The sequence below is a fragment of the Carettochelys insculpta genome, chromosome 2, assembly GCF_033958435.1.
Source record: "Carettochelys insculpta isolate YL-2023 chromosome 2, ASM3395843v1, whole genome shotgun sequence".
Lineage (NCBI taxonomy): Eukaryota > Metazoa > Chordata > Testudines > Carettochelyidae > Carettochelys > Carettochelys insculpta.
In genome coordinates, this window is record NC_134138.1 from 123,353,941 (window position 1) to 123,368,584 (window position 14,644).

The window sequence follows — 14,644 nt, forward strand, 5'->3', positions numbered from 1 at the left end:
AATTAACAGAGGAGGGAAGGGGAAAACACACAAAAAAACAAAATAATGAAAGGGTAACAATGGCTAGGAACATCATTAGTGAAGTTAACTACCTGTCTGACTCCATCCAGGCTAGAATGCTTTACTCTCCCCAAAGCTAAAGCATGGGATCAAATGGGGTCTAAAATCTCAAAGATCTTAGAAAAAGGAAAGGGGTTGGGTGTACTCAGACAAGCTGCCCTAAGCGTGTTGGTGGAAAGCTGACAACCAGGCAAATACTCACACAAATGGAGAGACAAAGAAACTGCAGTAGGAGGAATCTGTTTCACTCTGCCAGTGATGACATTAACTGGGTGGAGGGGAGCTTACAAAGGTGTAAGACATTGATGCATACAGGCTTTCCATTTTTTTAGCTTCTGCTCTATATGCTTTGACTTTTGAGGAATACATAAATCATACTTTGTTTTGAAGAGGCTGGTTCTCTGTCACTGCAAACTTATGCTGTCACAGGCTGTCAGAAAGAAACTCTTACAGGTGCCAAAACTAAGTTGGGCCTGTGTTGGTAAAACACTGGGAACCAGAACATTAAAGCCCAAAGAGCCACATGGTTTCACCCAAAGCGAGGGTCCAGAAGTCAGGCCTACCATCTAAGGGGTGCATTTGAGAGGAATTAAAAGAGCTCTAAGGCACAGTTCACCCTGTCGGTGTGACAATATGTCTTCAAGATTTCTGCATTTTGCCTTTTTTTATATACCATTTCAACCGAGATAAACAAGTCACCTTAATTTTTTCACAAACTTTCCCTTATTTTCCACTCTGTTGTTCTTCATCTCATGCTTGCTGGTAAAATCTACTCTTAACTCTTTCATAACAATGGATTCCATACTTCTTTCCCTTAATAATAATGTAGTGCACACGTCTAGTTAATATTTTTTTATCTCACCCATCTTAAAACCATGTGAACTTACATGTTTGTCTTACAAGGATGTTTCCATGACATGCCTGCTGTCTCTCAATAACTACCTCATCCCATCTAAGTAACTGAATGGCATTTATTTTGGTGATTTCTTTGTGAACCATTTTGTATGGTTCAGTTCTACCGGATTAGCATGTCTGATATACATTTAAAATATATTTTCCAGTATTCCTTTATAGCCTACTGAGAAAAGAATCCGGCTTGAAAGCTTCAAGGTTGTGGGGTTACGAGTTTCTTTTTTCAGGCGAGGATTTCCCTCCCCCACCCCATATACATTTAATAAAAAATTCAGGAGGGTGGAAAAAACTTGGTCAAAAATGTTGCTGTCAGATGTGTAACCTTTTGATTACCAGGGCACTTAATAAGTGAGAATTATTGGAAAACAGAGGACATTTTGCATAAGCATACCTTACAAAACGTCAAAGACAGATGCTACATCTACACTAGCTCCCTTCTTTTGGAAGGGGCATGGTAATGACAGGGTTCGGAAGATGCTAAAGAAGCGCTGCCATGAATATGCAGCACCTCATTAGCACAGAGGCCATGTGCAATTCAAAACCAAATAAGAAGGGGCTTTCAAAGTCCAGGGGGTCCTTTCAAAAGGCCCCTGTCTACATCGGCAGCATGCGTGCAAAAAGTAGCACTTTTGAATCGCATGCAGATACCATTATGCTAATGAGGTGTTGCATATTCATGAAGTGCCTCATTAGCATCTTCTGAACTCCCTCATTACCATGTCCCTTCTGAAAGGAGGGGGCTAGTGTAGACATAGCCAGAGGGAATATACAAGTTTCTGTTTTGAAAATTAAACATTAAAAACAAAATGGTGTGTTTCTCTTGCTCTCTCTAGCTGCGTCTACACGTGCACGCTACTTCGAAGTAGCGGCACCAACTTCGAAATAGCGCCCGTCGCGTCTACACGCGTCAGGCGCTATTTCGAAGTTAACTTCGACGTTAGGCGGCGAGACGTCGAAGTCGCTAACCTCATGAGGAGATAGGAATAGCGCCTTACTTCGACGTTCAACGTCGAAGTAGGGACCGTGTAGACGATCCGCGTCCCGCAACGTCGAAATTGCTGGGTCCTCCATGGCGGCCATCAGCTGGGCGGTTGAGAGATGCTCTCTCTCCAGCCCCTGCGGGGCTCTATGGTCACCGTGGGCAGCAGCCCTTAGCCCAGGGCTTCTGGCTGCTTCTTCGGCAGCTGGGGATCTATGCTGCAGGCACAGGGTCTGCAACCAGTTGTCAGCTCTGTGTATCTTGTGTTGTTTAGTGAAAGTGTGTCTGGGAGGGGCCCTTTAACGGAGCGGCTTGCTGTTGAGTCTGCCCTGTGACCCTGTCTGCAGCTGTGCCTGGCATCCCTATTTCGATGTGTGCTACTTTGACGTGTAGACGTTCCCTCGCTGCGCCTATTTCGATGTTGGGCTGAGCAACGTCGAAGTTGAACATCGACGTTGCTGGCCCTGGAGGACGTGTAGACGTTATTCATCGAAGTAGACTATTTCGATGTCGCAACATCGAAATAAGCTATTTCGATGTTGGCTGCACATGTAGACGTAGCCTCTGTCTCCCTGTAAGCAAAATGCAGGCCAAATGCTGGGTAACCTGCTGTGGGGCATCAGAAGCCCACACTATTTAGCTTTCTTCAGCTCTCGTGTTTGTGTCATTTGCTGTTGCTTTGGTATTAATCTGAACATTAGTCCCCTACTGAAGGAATAGCAATAATCTCTTGAATGTACATTTCTGTTTAAAATTAGCTTGGTGCCTCATTTAGGCAGGCTTGACTGCTGTACTATTGTTATGTTCTGCTGGTGGGGGTCTTCTAACACAATGGCACTCAATATTCCCAGACTACTGAACCCCTTTCAGAACTGTGATTTGTCTTGCATACCCCCACAAGTTTCACCTGCCATAAAAACCCCTTGCATACAAAATTAGACATAAAAACACAATTACTGAAAATTGCTTGTTTTCTTATTTTTACTACGAAATTATAAAACAAATCAATTGGAATATAACTATTGTGCTTACATTTTAGTGTGTCATGTAGAGAGCAGTATAAAGAAGTCATGGTCTGAATGAAATTTTTTGTTTGTACTGCCTTTGCCAGTGCTTTTTACGTAGCCTTTTGTAAAATTAGGCAAACAGCTAGATGACTTGATGTAGTCACTGGAAGGTCTCCATGTAACCCCGAGGATACCTGTACCTCTTGGTTAAGAACCACTCTTCTAACACATCCTCCTGCCAGCCTCAGCCAATGATTTTGGTAACCCTTTCACTGTATTACATTGAATCTTTTGTTAACTTGCCAAAGGCTCCAGTGCTGAGGAGTTGAAATTTAAAAAAAAAAAATGATCTTAGCAAACTAATTCAGGAGAGAGGCATACCAAACACATGCATCTTTTGAGGGCATACCTTGCAATGCAGCGCATATGTAATTCTTGGGAGCACTCAGGAGATGCACCGCTCCCATGTCCCTGCCAAAATTTTATTTGCTAAACAGGGTGCCCCCATGTGCTCCCTCCATGCACCTCACTGCTCTCATGGGCACCAGACACCACTGATTCAGCAGTTGTCATTGCACGCCTACCATTCTGCAAAGCTCTCCACAGCAAAAATGATGGACCTGATTTTCCACAGCCATGCACTTTGCTCAGCCATTGCACCTGCACAGTGTGAATTCAAATTGCGTATTGCTACCAAATTGGAGTGTAAATAAACATGAACACAATGTAAAAGGCAAGTAAATCTACACTGGTACAAATGAGATTAGAACCTGGCACAGAGATAGCTTTGCTATCCAATACATCACTAGAGGAACTAGATTTGAATTTGGATAATGTGGCTACTCTGGATTTTGGATCCAAAAGCCAGGCCCTTTGAGCTGTTCGTAGGTAAGCAATTGGGGTGAACACCAGCATCTCTCTGAATTTTCTCCCTTACGTGCCCAGTTCTCTCTGGCTACCCAATGTACATGCTGGTAGTGTCTCTTAGGGGCCAATTATCTCATGTTTCCATTCAGAAAGGGAGTGGGTTTTTTTTTTTATTTGTTTGTACATGATTAAACGAGGCACTTTTTCTTGGAAAGGAGAAATATGATTATATTCAAATGGAATAATAATTTAAAAGCGATTACAAAACATTACAATAAATGGCACTGACATACAACTAAGACTATTAAATTGCTGGCTCACCCCTTGTCACCATAGCAAAATGTGTATACTTGAAACCCATGCTTTGCTTTCTCGAGAGGCACAGCATCACAGAAATGTAGGATTGGAAGGGACCTCAAGAGGTCATTTATTCCAGGCCTCAGAGGCAGGACTAAATATACCCAGACCATCCCTAATAGGTGTTTGTAAAACCTATTTTTAAAAACTTCCAGCAACAATGATTCCACAAGCTGCCTTGGAAGTCTCTGCCATTGCTTGCTATCTTTATTGTTACCAAGTTTTTTGTGGCTTCTTAAATCTTCCTTTCTTTAGATTAGGCTGATTACTCCTTATCCTCCCTCGAGAGGGTAGATATGGAGAACAACTGATCACCATCTTCTTGATAACAGTCCTTAACACATTTCAAGACTGCTATTACATGTCTGCCCACCTTCCCCAGTCTTCTGTTTTCCAGTCTAAACATACGACCTTCTTTCAACCTTTCCTCATAGATCAGGTTTTCTGAAGTGCCATCATCTTTGTTGCTTTCCTCTGAACTCTCGCCAATTTGTCCATATCTTTAAGCGTGGCACCAAGAACTGAACACAGAATTTCAGGAAGGCTTTACCAGTGCTAAGCAGAATGCAAAAATTACCTTGCACATCTTAACAAATGGCACACCTGTCAATGCACAGCACAATGAGAGTAGCCTTTTTCTCAACAGCATCATATTGCTGACTCATATTTAACTTGTGATTCACTATAACCCCTGCATCCTTATCAGAAGTACTACCACCTGGCCAGTTATTCCCCATTTTCTAGTTGTGCATTTGATTTTTCCTTTGTAAGTACTTTGCCCTACAATTTCACCTGTTGATTTCAGACCAACTATCCAATATGTCGAGCTCATTTTTGTTTCTAATTCTATCCTCCAAAGTGCCTGCAACCCCTCCAGGCAGGAGACACCTGTGACTTTTATAAGCCTACTCTCCTCTCCATTATCTAAGTCATTAATGAAAAATACTGAATAGTACTACACCCAGGACAGACTTCTCTAGGACCCTACTGGATACCTCTCTCCAGTTTGATACGAAAACATAGATAATTATTCCTTGGTTATGGTTTTCAAGCAGTTTTGCACCTATCTCAAAGTAATTCAAGCTAAACATTTCCCCAGTTTGCCTTTGAGAATGCCATGTGGGACCGTGTCAAAAGCCTCACTAAAATCACGTTATTGGCCCAAAAATGTTGCTACCTCCTTTTTATTGCAAGTGCTGAGGTTGCCTTTATGCCACAAAAACAGAGTGTATTTTATACTTGATCATAACTGTGACATAACTGCTCTCACATATTAAATAGAAAACATTCTCTACTGATGCAATATTAAGGTTACATTGACATGTTCACATTTGTAAGGAAATGCAAAAGTTAAGGAGCCGGATCCTCATCTGGTGCAAATTGGCATAGTTCCATTAAAGTTAATCGGACAATGTTGCTTTATAGCCACTGAGGAATTTCCATAAGGTTTCAATAGTAACATTAACTTGGCCACACCGCATATGATACAATCCTCTAACCAGCGATCCAAAATACCGTTTGTGAACTGTAGCTGAACTATCGTTACTATTGGGACTGTAGTGGTTGGGGAAGGAGCAGCTTGTCAACCTATAAAATGTGAGGGGGGGCCCTCCTAAATATAATGGAGTAGAAAAATGACAGAGGTAGAAAAGAAAAGTTTGGTGTCATGCAAGAAGGTAGCATGGAGGCAGGGCATGATCACATACAAATGGCTGGGGATGAAGCCCTGACTTGAGGGGAAGAAGAATGAAAAAGAGGATGTTAATCCTTATTGAGGGTCTCTGATATTACTGGTTAGTGCAGTCTAAGAGCCTATAGATTATACACCAGAACAAACTCCACAGAGAGGTTAGCACTCCTTGGCAACATCTCTTCTGACCTAAGTTACTGCTGCTCTTTTAGCAAATTAGGAAATAACTTAAATACATAATTAATTCCAGCTGAAGTCAGTAAGTGCTTGTGTAAAGTTATTCACGTTTGCAAGCTCGCAGTATTAGTTGTTAAACACAATAAATGTTGGAGAAAAACAAAACAAAGAAAACAAAACCAAAAATGAAATGTACAAAAAGGTTACCCAAATAATAGTCTGTAAAGAAGTGCAATGAGACTATTAATATGCTTAACTTTAAGCATGTGGTTAATCAGGCAAATAATGTAAAAAGTTCAGATCCTGATTCTGAAAGTCTTAATCACATTTAGTATTATTTTTTACTTATGTGGGGTTATAATGTGCCACTTCATAGCTCCTTCTTTGGTTAAAATTGTTTGTATGTTTCCTTACTTTTTTAAAAGATAATAACTACATTTTATGTTCTTCAAAACAGTCATACACAAAAATTAAGTTAATTTAATATTAAATATAAGATTTTAATCAAACAACTCAGGAAATATAGACTTAACTACTTCTCAGCACCGTTAAGAGTTGCAGAATGGGATCCTAGCTTGACATAAACTAGGTAGATTACACATCTCGTTGTTTCTGCAGGCCAAGACCACAGGGTCCTAGAATCCTAGAACTGGAAGGAACCTCTAGAGGTTACCAAGTCCAGCCCCCTGCACTCATGGCAGGACCAAGTACCATCTAGCTCAGCCCTGGCAGACGACTTTCTAACCTGCTCTTAAAAATCTCCAAAGATGGAGATTCCATGAGCTCCCTACACAACTTATTTTCGTGGTTAACCACCCTGACAATCCACAGGTTCAGGGTTAGAAGGGACCATTTTGACCATCTTGTCTGACCTCATACATTGATTTCCTTGTGCTCTGTGGCACTGCCTGTGATTTGAATCCAGTATCTCAGGAATCCAACGACTGGATCTGTATACCTAGGCCACAAAGGCCGTGTCTACATGAGCCCCAAACTTCGCAATGGCCACGCAAATGGCCATTTCGAAGTTTACTAATGAAGAGCTGAAATGCATATTCAGCGCTTCATTAGCATGCAGGCGGCCGCGGCACTTCGAAATTGACACACCTCGCCGCCGCGCGGTTCGTCCCCACGGGGCTCCTTTTTGAAAGGACCCCGCCTACTTTGAAGTCCCCTTATTCCCATCAGCTCATGGGAATAAGGGGACTTCGAAGTAGGCGGGGTCCTTTCGAAAAGGAGCCCCGTCAGGACGAGACGCGCGGCGGCGAGGCACGTCAATTTCGAAGCGCCGCGGCCACCCGCATGCTAATGAAGCGCTGAATATGCATTTCAGCGCTTCATTAGTAAACTTCGAAATGGCCATTTGCGTGGCCATTTCGAAGTTTGGGGCTCTTGTAGACGTAGCCAAAGAATTGCAGTGTCTATTCCCCCAGCACTCCTCACACATGTAAGTCCCTGTGTGCCACCTGCCTGTCCCCCATGTTGTCCCCTCCCTCACGCAGAGGCTCTGTGTACTTCGCATTCCCCCCAGCCCAGAGCTGTGTCATATATTGCTCCCATTCACATTCCTTATTTGAACAAGATCCCAGGAATACTGTGCATCTCTTTCTCTCCCCCCGACCCCTCCAAATGAATAAATACCTTTCCCTGACAGCGGCTGTTCTGTCTCTCACTTTCTCTTCCCCATCTTGTAGCAGGCTATGGGGAGGCAGCATGCAAGGAGGGAAGGAGGAAGGACCCCCTCCTTCTCTCTGACTCCCCCTGCTGGCTGAGCATCTGTCCCACAGCTGTTAGGTGGATCTCAGGGGACAGAGTAAAGACACACTTTGAACTGCAAATAGCTCTTTCCATTCTTCCAGTTTTCAACAGAATCAACAGGGCTCTGCCCATCAATGCCTAGAACCTTACCTGAGAAGCTGGAATAGATAGTCTGTGGTGCTCAGGTTTATTGTGTTACGTCCAGACAGCACAGAAAAGCCATGACTTTGAGTGCAGGGCCTTGCCTTTACCCACATAACCATGGGACAATACAACGGGCTCAGTACCAAAAATCCAATGTACAGTAACCATTCTCCCCATTCTGAAAACACTATGCTGTATAATTCTTAAGTGGGCACTTTCACTGTGGACAGAGGGACCACTCACCTGTGTAACTCCATGTCAGACAAACAGTTTTGCCAGCTCAAGCCAGTGAAGTGAAACGCCAAGTGAAGGATTATCCTTGTTTGTGAAGAAACCATGCCAGTGTAAATTGAACTGGGAACCTTCACACCTGAAAGTCAAAGACTTATTGATTTAGTGAAGGGAAACATGTTGGACTGTGAGAGAGGTTTGCAGTTGTAGCAGCAACAGTGCCAGGTTATTTCAAGCATTCTTTTACATGTTGCACATACCCAGGATTTATTAACATAGCTCTAGCAAACACAGAGCATATTTTACTTCTGCCATTAACCAGTGCCTTTTGTGTATAAAAAAATAAAAATAAAAAGAGGAGCCGGTACTGAAAGCTGGCTCCCCAACCCTACCCCCAGTCAGTCCCATGGCTGGGGCTGCCGAGGTGCCATACTTAGTACTGGCAAGTACTGACACACCAAAAAAAAACAAACACTGCCATTAACGTTATTTGCCAGGCCTCATGTATTCATTCTGAGCACTGTATCTAGATTTTGGCCCTACCTGGAGCTAGTATCAGAATGATGCCAGAAATACCAACTCACAGGTGATTGTCAGACCAGTCTGAGGGAAAACTCCCCTGAAGGGACCACTTTTTGCCTTTACCCACCACCTGGGGAAGAATGGACAGTCAGGTTGCTGCTGAAGGCAGAGCTCCTTCCCTTCCCACAGGTGCCAAGGCAGGTTTTGTGATTAAAGGAGGAAAAGCCAAAAGAGCCCTGTAGTTTAGAGCAGTTCTGCTCTCTCCTGTTCTGGACTAAATGGGTCAGTCTGCTTTCCACTCCTCCTCCTTGCCATTGAACACCAGCCTGGGAGAGAAGGAAAGGCAGAAGTTTGAAGCCCCCAAGCAGGTGTTCTTCCTCCTGCCCCTCTCAGGCAGAGGAAGGGAAGAAGTTGATTCTGCTGCAGCTTTTTCCCTCCCTCCCAGGCCTAGAAAAGGGGGATGAAGAACTCCAGGAGTTGGAGGAGGAGGAGAAGTGCATTGAGGGGTCATGGACAGATGCTGAGGCTGGGAGAGGGCAAAGTTGATATCGCGCTAAAGGGTGCACCATTAATTGCTAGGGGATGCAATTAATTAATTGAGATGTGGGTGACTGGGGCAGAGCTTGAAGCACGTCACTCTCAGGCAGCCATGGGCAGTAAGAATTCCTTCAGGAAAAGACAGAATCCCCTCACTCTATGCATGTGGAAGAGTTGGCAGGACCAAGTAGTGGCAACACCTGAATATGCACAGGCATCAGGAATGGGCAGAGAGAGTTAAAAAAATATAATTTTAAAATTATTTTAAAAATTCTCACTCATGGCTTTTGAGTTTAGATGTACAAAGCTGTAAGGTGAGCAGCTGAAGGGTTAGGGTTGCCAGGAAGAGGCTGAGTAAGCCTTACTCTAGCTAAGAATTTCAACCAGAAGACACCAGCTCTTCCCCATCCTTGTCTCATTTTCAACCTTGTTAATAATTACTGCACTTGCCCATCCTCCCAGCATTGCCCCTTTGGTGCCTACATCTTAGTAACTCAAGCACTTTGGATTTTTCAATGTATTTTCTGCCATGTTGCTGCTCTAAAAGTTAAGAAGCTTTAGTTCATCTTAAAGACTCACTGATTGGCAAATGCCATATGTAGAGCTGGTCAAAACAAACAGCACAGGATGAATGAAAAAAGTTGAAAATTGGAAAGTCATTTGCTTTTGCAAGTTTGAAAAGGGATGTTTTTTCACTTATTTGATAAGGTTGATTAAAAATCTACCTTTATTTGGTGGACAGGGGACACAGGCGAATGGTTGTCAATGACCTATGCTCCAAGATATGGGCATGGAAAAGGCTTACTACTACTTTATCTGGTTAGAAATGTTTTTATTTTTTAAATTTTGTTTCTTCATTGGTCCTTTCTCTTTTTTCCCCTCCCTTTTTTCTATTTGCCACTTAAAAAGAAGAATGTGAGAGGGGTGGAAAAAAGAAAACTTGATTAATAGAAAAACTAACCATGTTATATTTCCAACTTTGTTTAAAAAAAACAAAAACAGAAAATTACTTAAAAAAAAACCAACAACCTCTTAGGCTTATTGAGAAAAGGTGGTATTTAGACAAAAGGCCGTTTTTTGTTTACGATATCCAGATTATTTGTAATCATACAAAAGAAATCTAGACTCCTTTTTATTTCCGTTTCCCACCACCCAACGACAGAATAATCCTCTTCATGGTATAACCAGTTAAAACTGAAAGAGAGAATTCCTCTCATGGGTTTTTAATTTTTTTGGCTTGATCATTCAGTCAGTAATGGCACTGGGTTCACGTCACCCTGTGCAATATGCTATAGGGGTAAACCATTAAATAACAGTTGATGTTCTTTTTTACTGTGATAACACATTCCTGGAGATGGTATATAAGCGTTTAGGGATGGTGCTTAGACAAAGTCAGTTACTGTTATTCTTTAAATCTATCTCATCCTTTACTGCCTGGAATTTTGGTGCTGTTGTAGTTGTGTATAATATTAATAACTTGCTATATTATTTATACTTACAGGAGACTTTACTGCGGTAGAAATCAATTGCAAAAAAACCTCTAGTAGTGAAGGCCATGCACAAATAGCTAGTGTGCCCTTTTCTGCCTGCCTCCACCCTGTGTCCAATGAAGCCATGTGTCCATGAACCCATCCCTTCTGCAGCAGTGGCTGCGACTCCCCTTAAAGAAGGACTTCCACCATGCTGAGAAAAGGTCATGTGCAATCCCTGCATAGGTCATCTTTCCTAAGGGAGCTCTGTAGGGCTGGTGGTACATCTAAACCTCAAGCCCAGTCAACCAGGGTCACCTATTTTGCACTCCTAACCTCCCCTTCTATCAAGGCAGACCTCAATTGGTGTGGAGCCCTCCACAGGTGTGATAAAAGCAGGAGAGACTGTGTGTTGAAATCACACTCTTTTCTTTGTTTCCTGTACGGATTGCAATGGCACCATCTGGCTCTGACTGTCTATCCTATAGTCTTTTAAATATAAACATCTGCAATAATATTAATAGGAGCAAAGCAATAACTGGCAAAACAAAGTGCTTGTGATATAAATATTCTTCCATTCATTCATGTGTGACCCAGAGTGACAGCTCCTCTTTAAATTCAGACGGAGATATTCTCTCTCTATAGCTTCCATTAACACTAATGGGACTTCCAAGTGTTGAACAAGAGCAGAATGTACCCCAGAGCATTTATAAAATCAGAGCAGTGATATGAATTCTACAGAGTATTTCACTTTACTTGTCTGCTCTCTTTTGATCCATTTCATATTTGAAACAAGCAATTAAGTGCAAGTGTGATATTTGAAGCAATAGGCTGAGTTTGCACACACTTGTCAGTTATCACTGCTGGTACTGGGTAGAGCTCTCATGTGGTTGTGGCCACTCTAGTACAAAAAGAGAGATCACAATCACAGGTAGAGATGGGCAATGCTGAAAACTGCAACCCTGAACATTTACTTTAATTTTCCAGTGAATTCATTTTGGCTGCCCATTTAGTGTTTCGTTTCTGGGAATACTCTATCACCCAGGTATATTAGAATGAACAGTTGGAGGAAGGATAAATTTATGTTACGCATTGTTTTTTCCCTTTTCTTTTGGCGTTCAGGCTCACCTTTCCAGCAGCGGGCTTCCCTCCTTTTTTGTCTTCAGAGGAGAGAAGGTCAGACCTGACAATCCCTGGGAGCTTGGCTCCTCCTTTAGAAATTGCTTCTACACATGAGAAATATAGCAAAGGCGTTTGAGGTTGAGGACTGAGGGAAAAGATGAACTAGCAATTCTTTTGAAAAGTGATTCTCCACAGAGCACAGAATGCCAACCACGAACGGATACATTTAAGAAAATCCCCAACAAAAGGGAGGAGGAGCGTTCAGCTTGGAAGCTCAAATTAAAAAAAAAAAATTGTTGTAAAAATATCCTGGGTTCTGATCCTACTTCCACACACACACACCACTCTCAAAACGTATGACTTTTCCTAGTGCTCCCTCCCTATGCGCCCAATGAAACAAATTACTTCCATGAGGTGGGGTGGTGGTGGGTCATAGCTCTATTCCTCCATCTCTTCTCTGGCCTGAAGAACTGGCTGGATGTGGATGAGGAGAAGGCTTCATTGTTCGAAAAAGCTGGTACAAACTTGGATGCTCTCCTATACACTAGGCAATGAGGGAAGAGGCATATGCCTCCTAAGTCCTTCTCTTTCTCAGAGCTTTTATGAGCAGGCTCTGTTCTGCATCACCCCAATAGAAGTCTGTGCTTCAAGGACCTAATCTGTAGAAATGCTGAGCACCTGCAGCTCCTGCTGACTTCTTCATCCCCCACAAAACTGGGACCTTTATGGCACAATGTGGTTGTGAGAGTAAACGCTTCCTAAATGAGGGTCCGAAACCTTTATGTGCACTTCCAAGTGAGAATGAAGTCAACATTTTAAGTTCTTAAAATTAAAATCCCCTCCCCCATGATTCCAAAACTTTGGTTTAGTAGGTCGGGGCACTTATTCTGCATTTCTTAAATCAGAAGTAGCTTACAGTTCTATGGGTTTTTACCCCTGTACCTGAGTCAGATGACCAACTTGCACATCAGGACTGCTACGGACCTCCACCAGAGTTTCCTCTGGCTTTACCCTGCCCAGGTAGAGTTCACCATCTTTTAGGTCCTACCATGTTTGCTCATGCTCTGCCTCCCTGACTGGATGGGAGAGATGGTGCACCAGTGGTCCCTGCAAATCAGTGGTCTCAGGATCCCAGCTCAACCAGCACATGCTGCTGGCCCTCACCTTCATTGCACCATGGGCTTTTATTCACCTTTCCTGGGGGTCTGATAAGTGTCGGCATCGGGACCCTTCACCTAATGTTTGCTTCATCCCACAGCACCAATTCTGCTAACCAAAAGTTGCCCACTAGCCACTCACATTCCATGCCTGGCTCTACACCAGAGAGCTGGACTTCTTACCCATTTAATGTTTCAGAATAGGTTGAAATTGTTACAGCCCCAAGACTCTACTCATTTGGTTTACCAGATAAAACTGCAGGGACTCCAGTTATCCTGAGGAAACTTCAGAGGAAACCAGCTACTGGATGGTTCGATTCGTCTTTCACCCTGGAAGCCAGGTCAGATGACCCATTTGCTCATCAGAACCTCTACAGACCTCTGCCAGAGTTTCCTCCAGCTTCACTCTGCACCAGCATAGTTCAGACACTATAACTATTTCTAGAGCTGTACATGCGATGGATGATGTTTCTGTCACAGAACATTATGCCAATTACTCAAAACAAATGCTCTACAGAGGTGATAGTTTTCACTTTGGTCCAATGAAATCCTGTCTGGTTGCCTGCCAGCTTTTCTACTGAGGTCTCCAGCAGCCTCCCTGGTGAGCTGCTGAGATGCATAGGTGTGGAAACTGGGAGCCCAGAAATCCTGAGAGACACTGATCCCAAGCTCCCAGGGTTTTCTGCAGCTTGCCTGGTAAGCTACTGGACTATAGATGGGGACTTCCAACTCCTTCACAGCTCACCAGGTGTGTTGACAGTGAGCATGGGAACACCAGTTCCCAAGCTTGTGGCTCCTCAAAAGGTTGGACATCCATGTCCCATAGCTCCAAGGCAGCCAGCTATGCAGATCACCTTGTAATTGGGGATTCCAGGACTTCCTGGGTCCATGGCTCTGTGCCCCTTCACCAGGATTACTACTCTGGAGCTGAGGGCTTCAAAACCTTCCTTTACCGCAGAGAATTTCTAAATTTTTGAGTGTGTTCCAAACTGGAACAAAACCAAATTTCAAAACATTAAAATCACCCACAAAATGGAGCTACTAGTCTCCACATAGCTCTGCTTATCTCTGTTTCAGAGGAACTGCCTAAAAGGCTGTCTAAGATGGAATGTGCTGACCTATCGTGCCCATAATAAAATTAACTACAAAATTATTTTTTGCCATTGGACAGGAAATCTGAGAGTCAGTGTGGAGGAGGCACTGCTCTAGGACTCAGAAGACATGGGGTCTATTTTAAGTTTTGCCATTAACCATCAGGGTGAGTGTGGGCAAGTCGCTTCACCTGTTGGTGCCTTTTTCTCTTTCCATCTGCCTTTTTCAGCCTTGTCTAATTGGGTCCAGTCTCAGTTGAGGTTCCTAGATACTACTGTAATATAGCTGGTGCCAGATGAGAGAATTTGCAAGACCGCTGAAGGTCAATATTGTCCAGCAGCATTACCAATGCTTCCACTGTTCACTGAGCTCTTACAAGATGTTTGAGTTAAATTAGAGCCAAATAACAGCACAGAACACTGAAAGCCAGAAGTGGTGGCTGTAAACAAACTTTATGGGACCACGGGGAACTTGGCCACACCCATGATAAGCGGTCATCCAGCTAACTAAATCATGCTGGAATATGGAATTTGCCAGACAAGAGAACTGCAGATTAGAGAGGT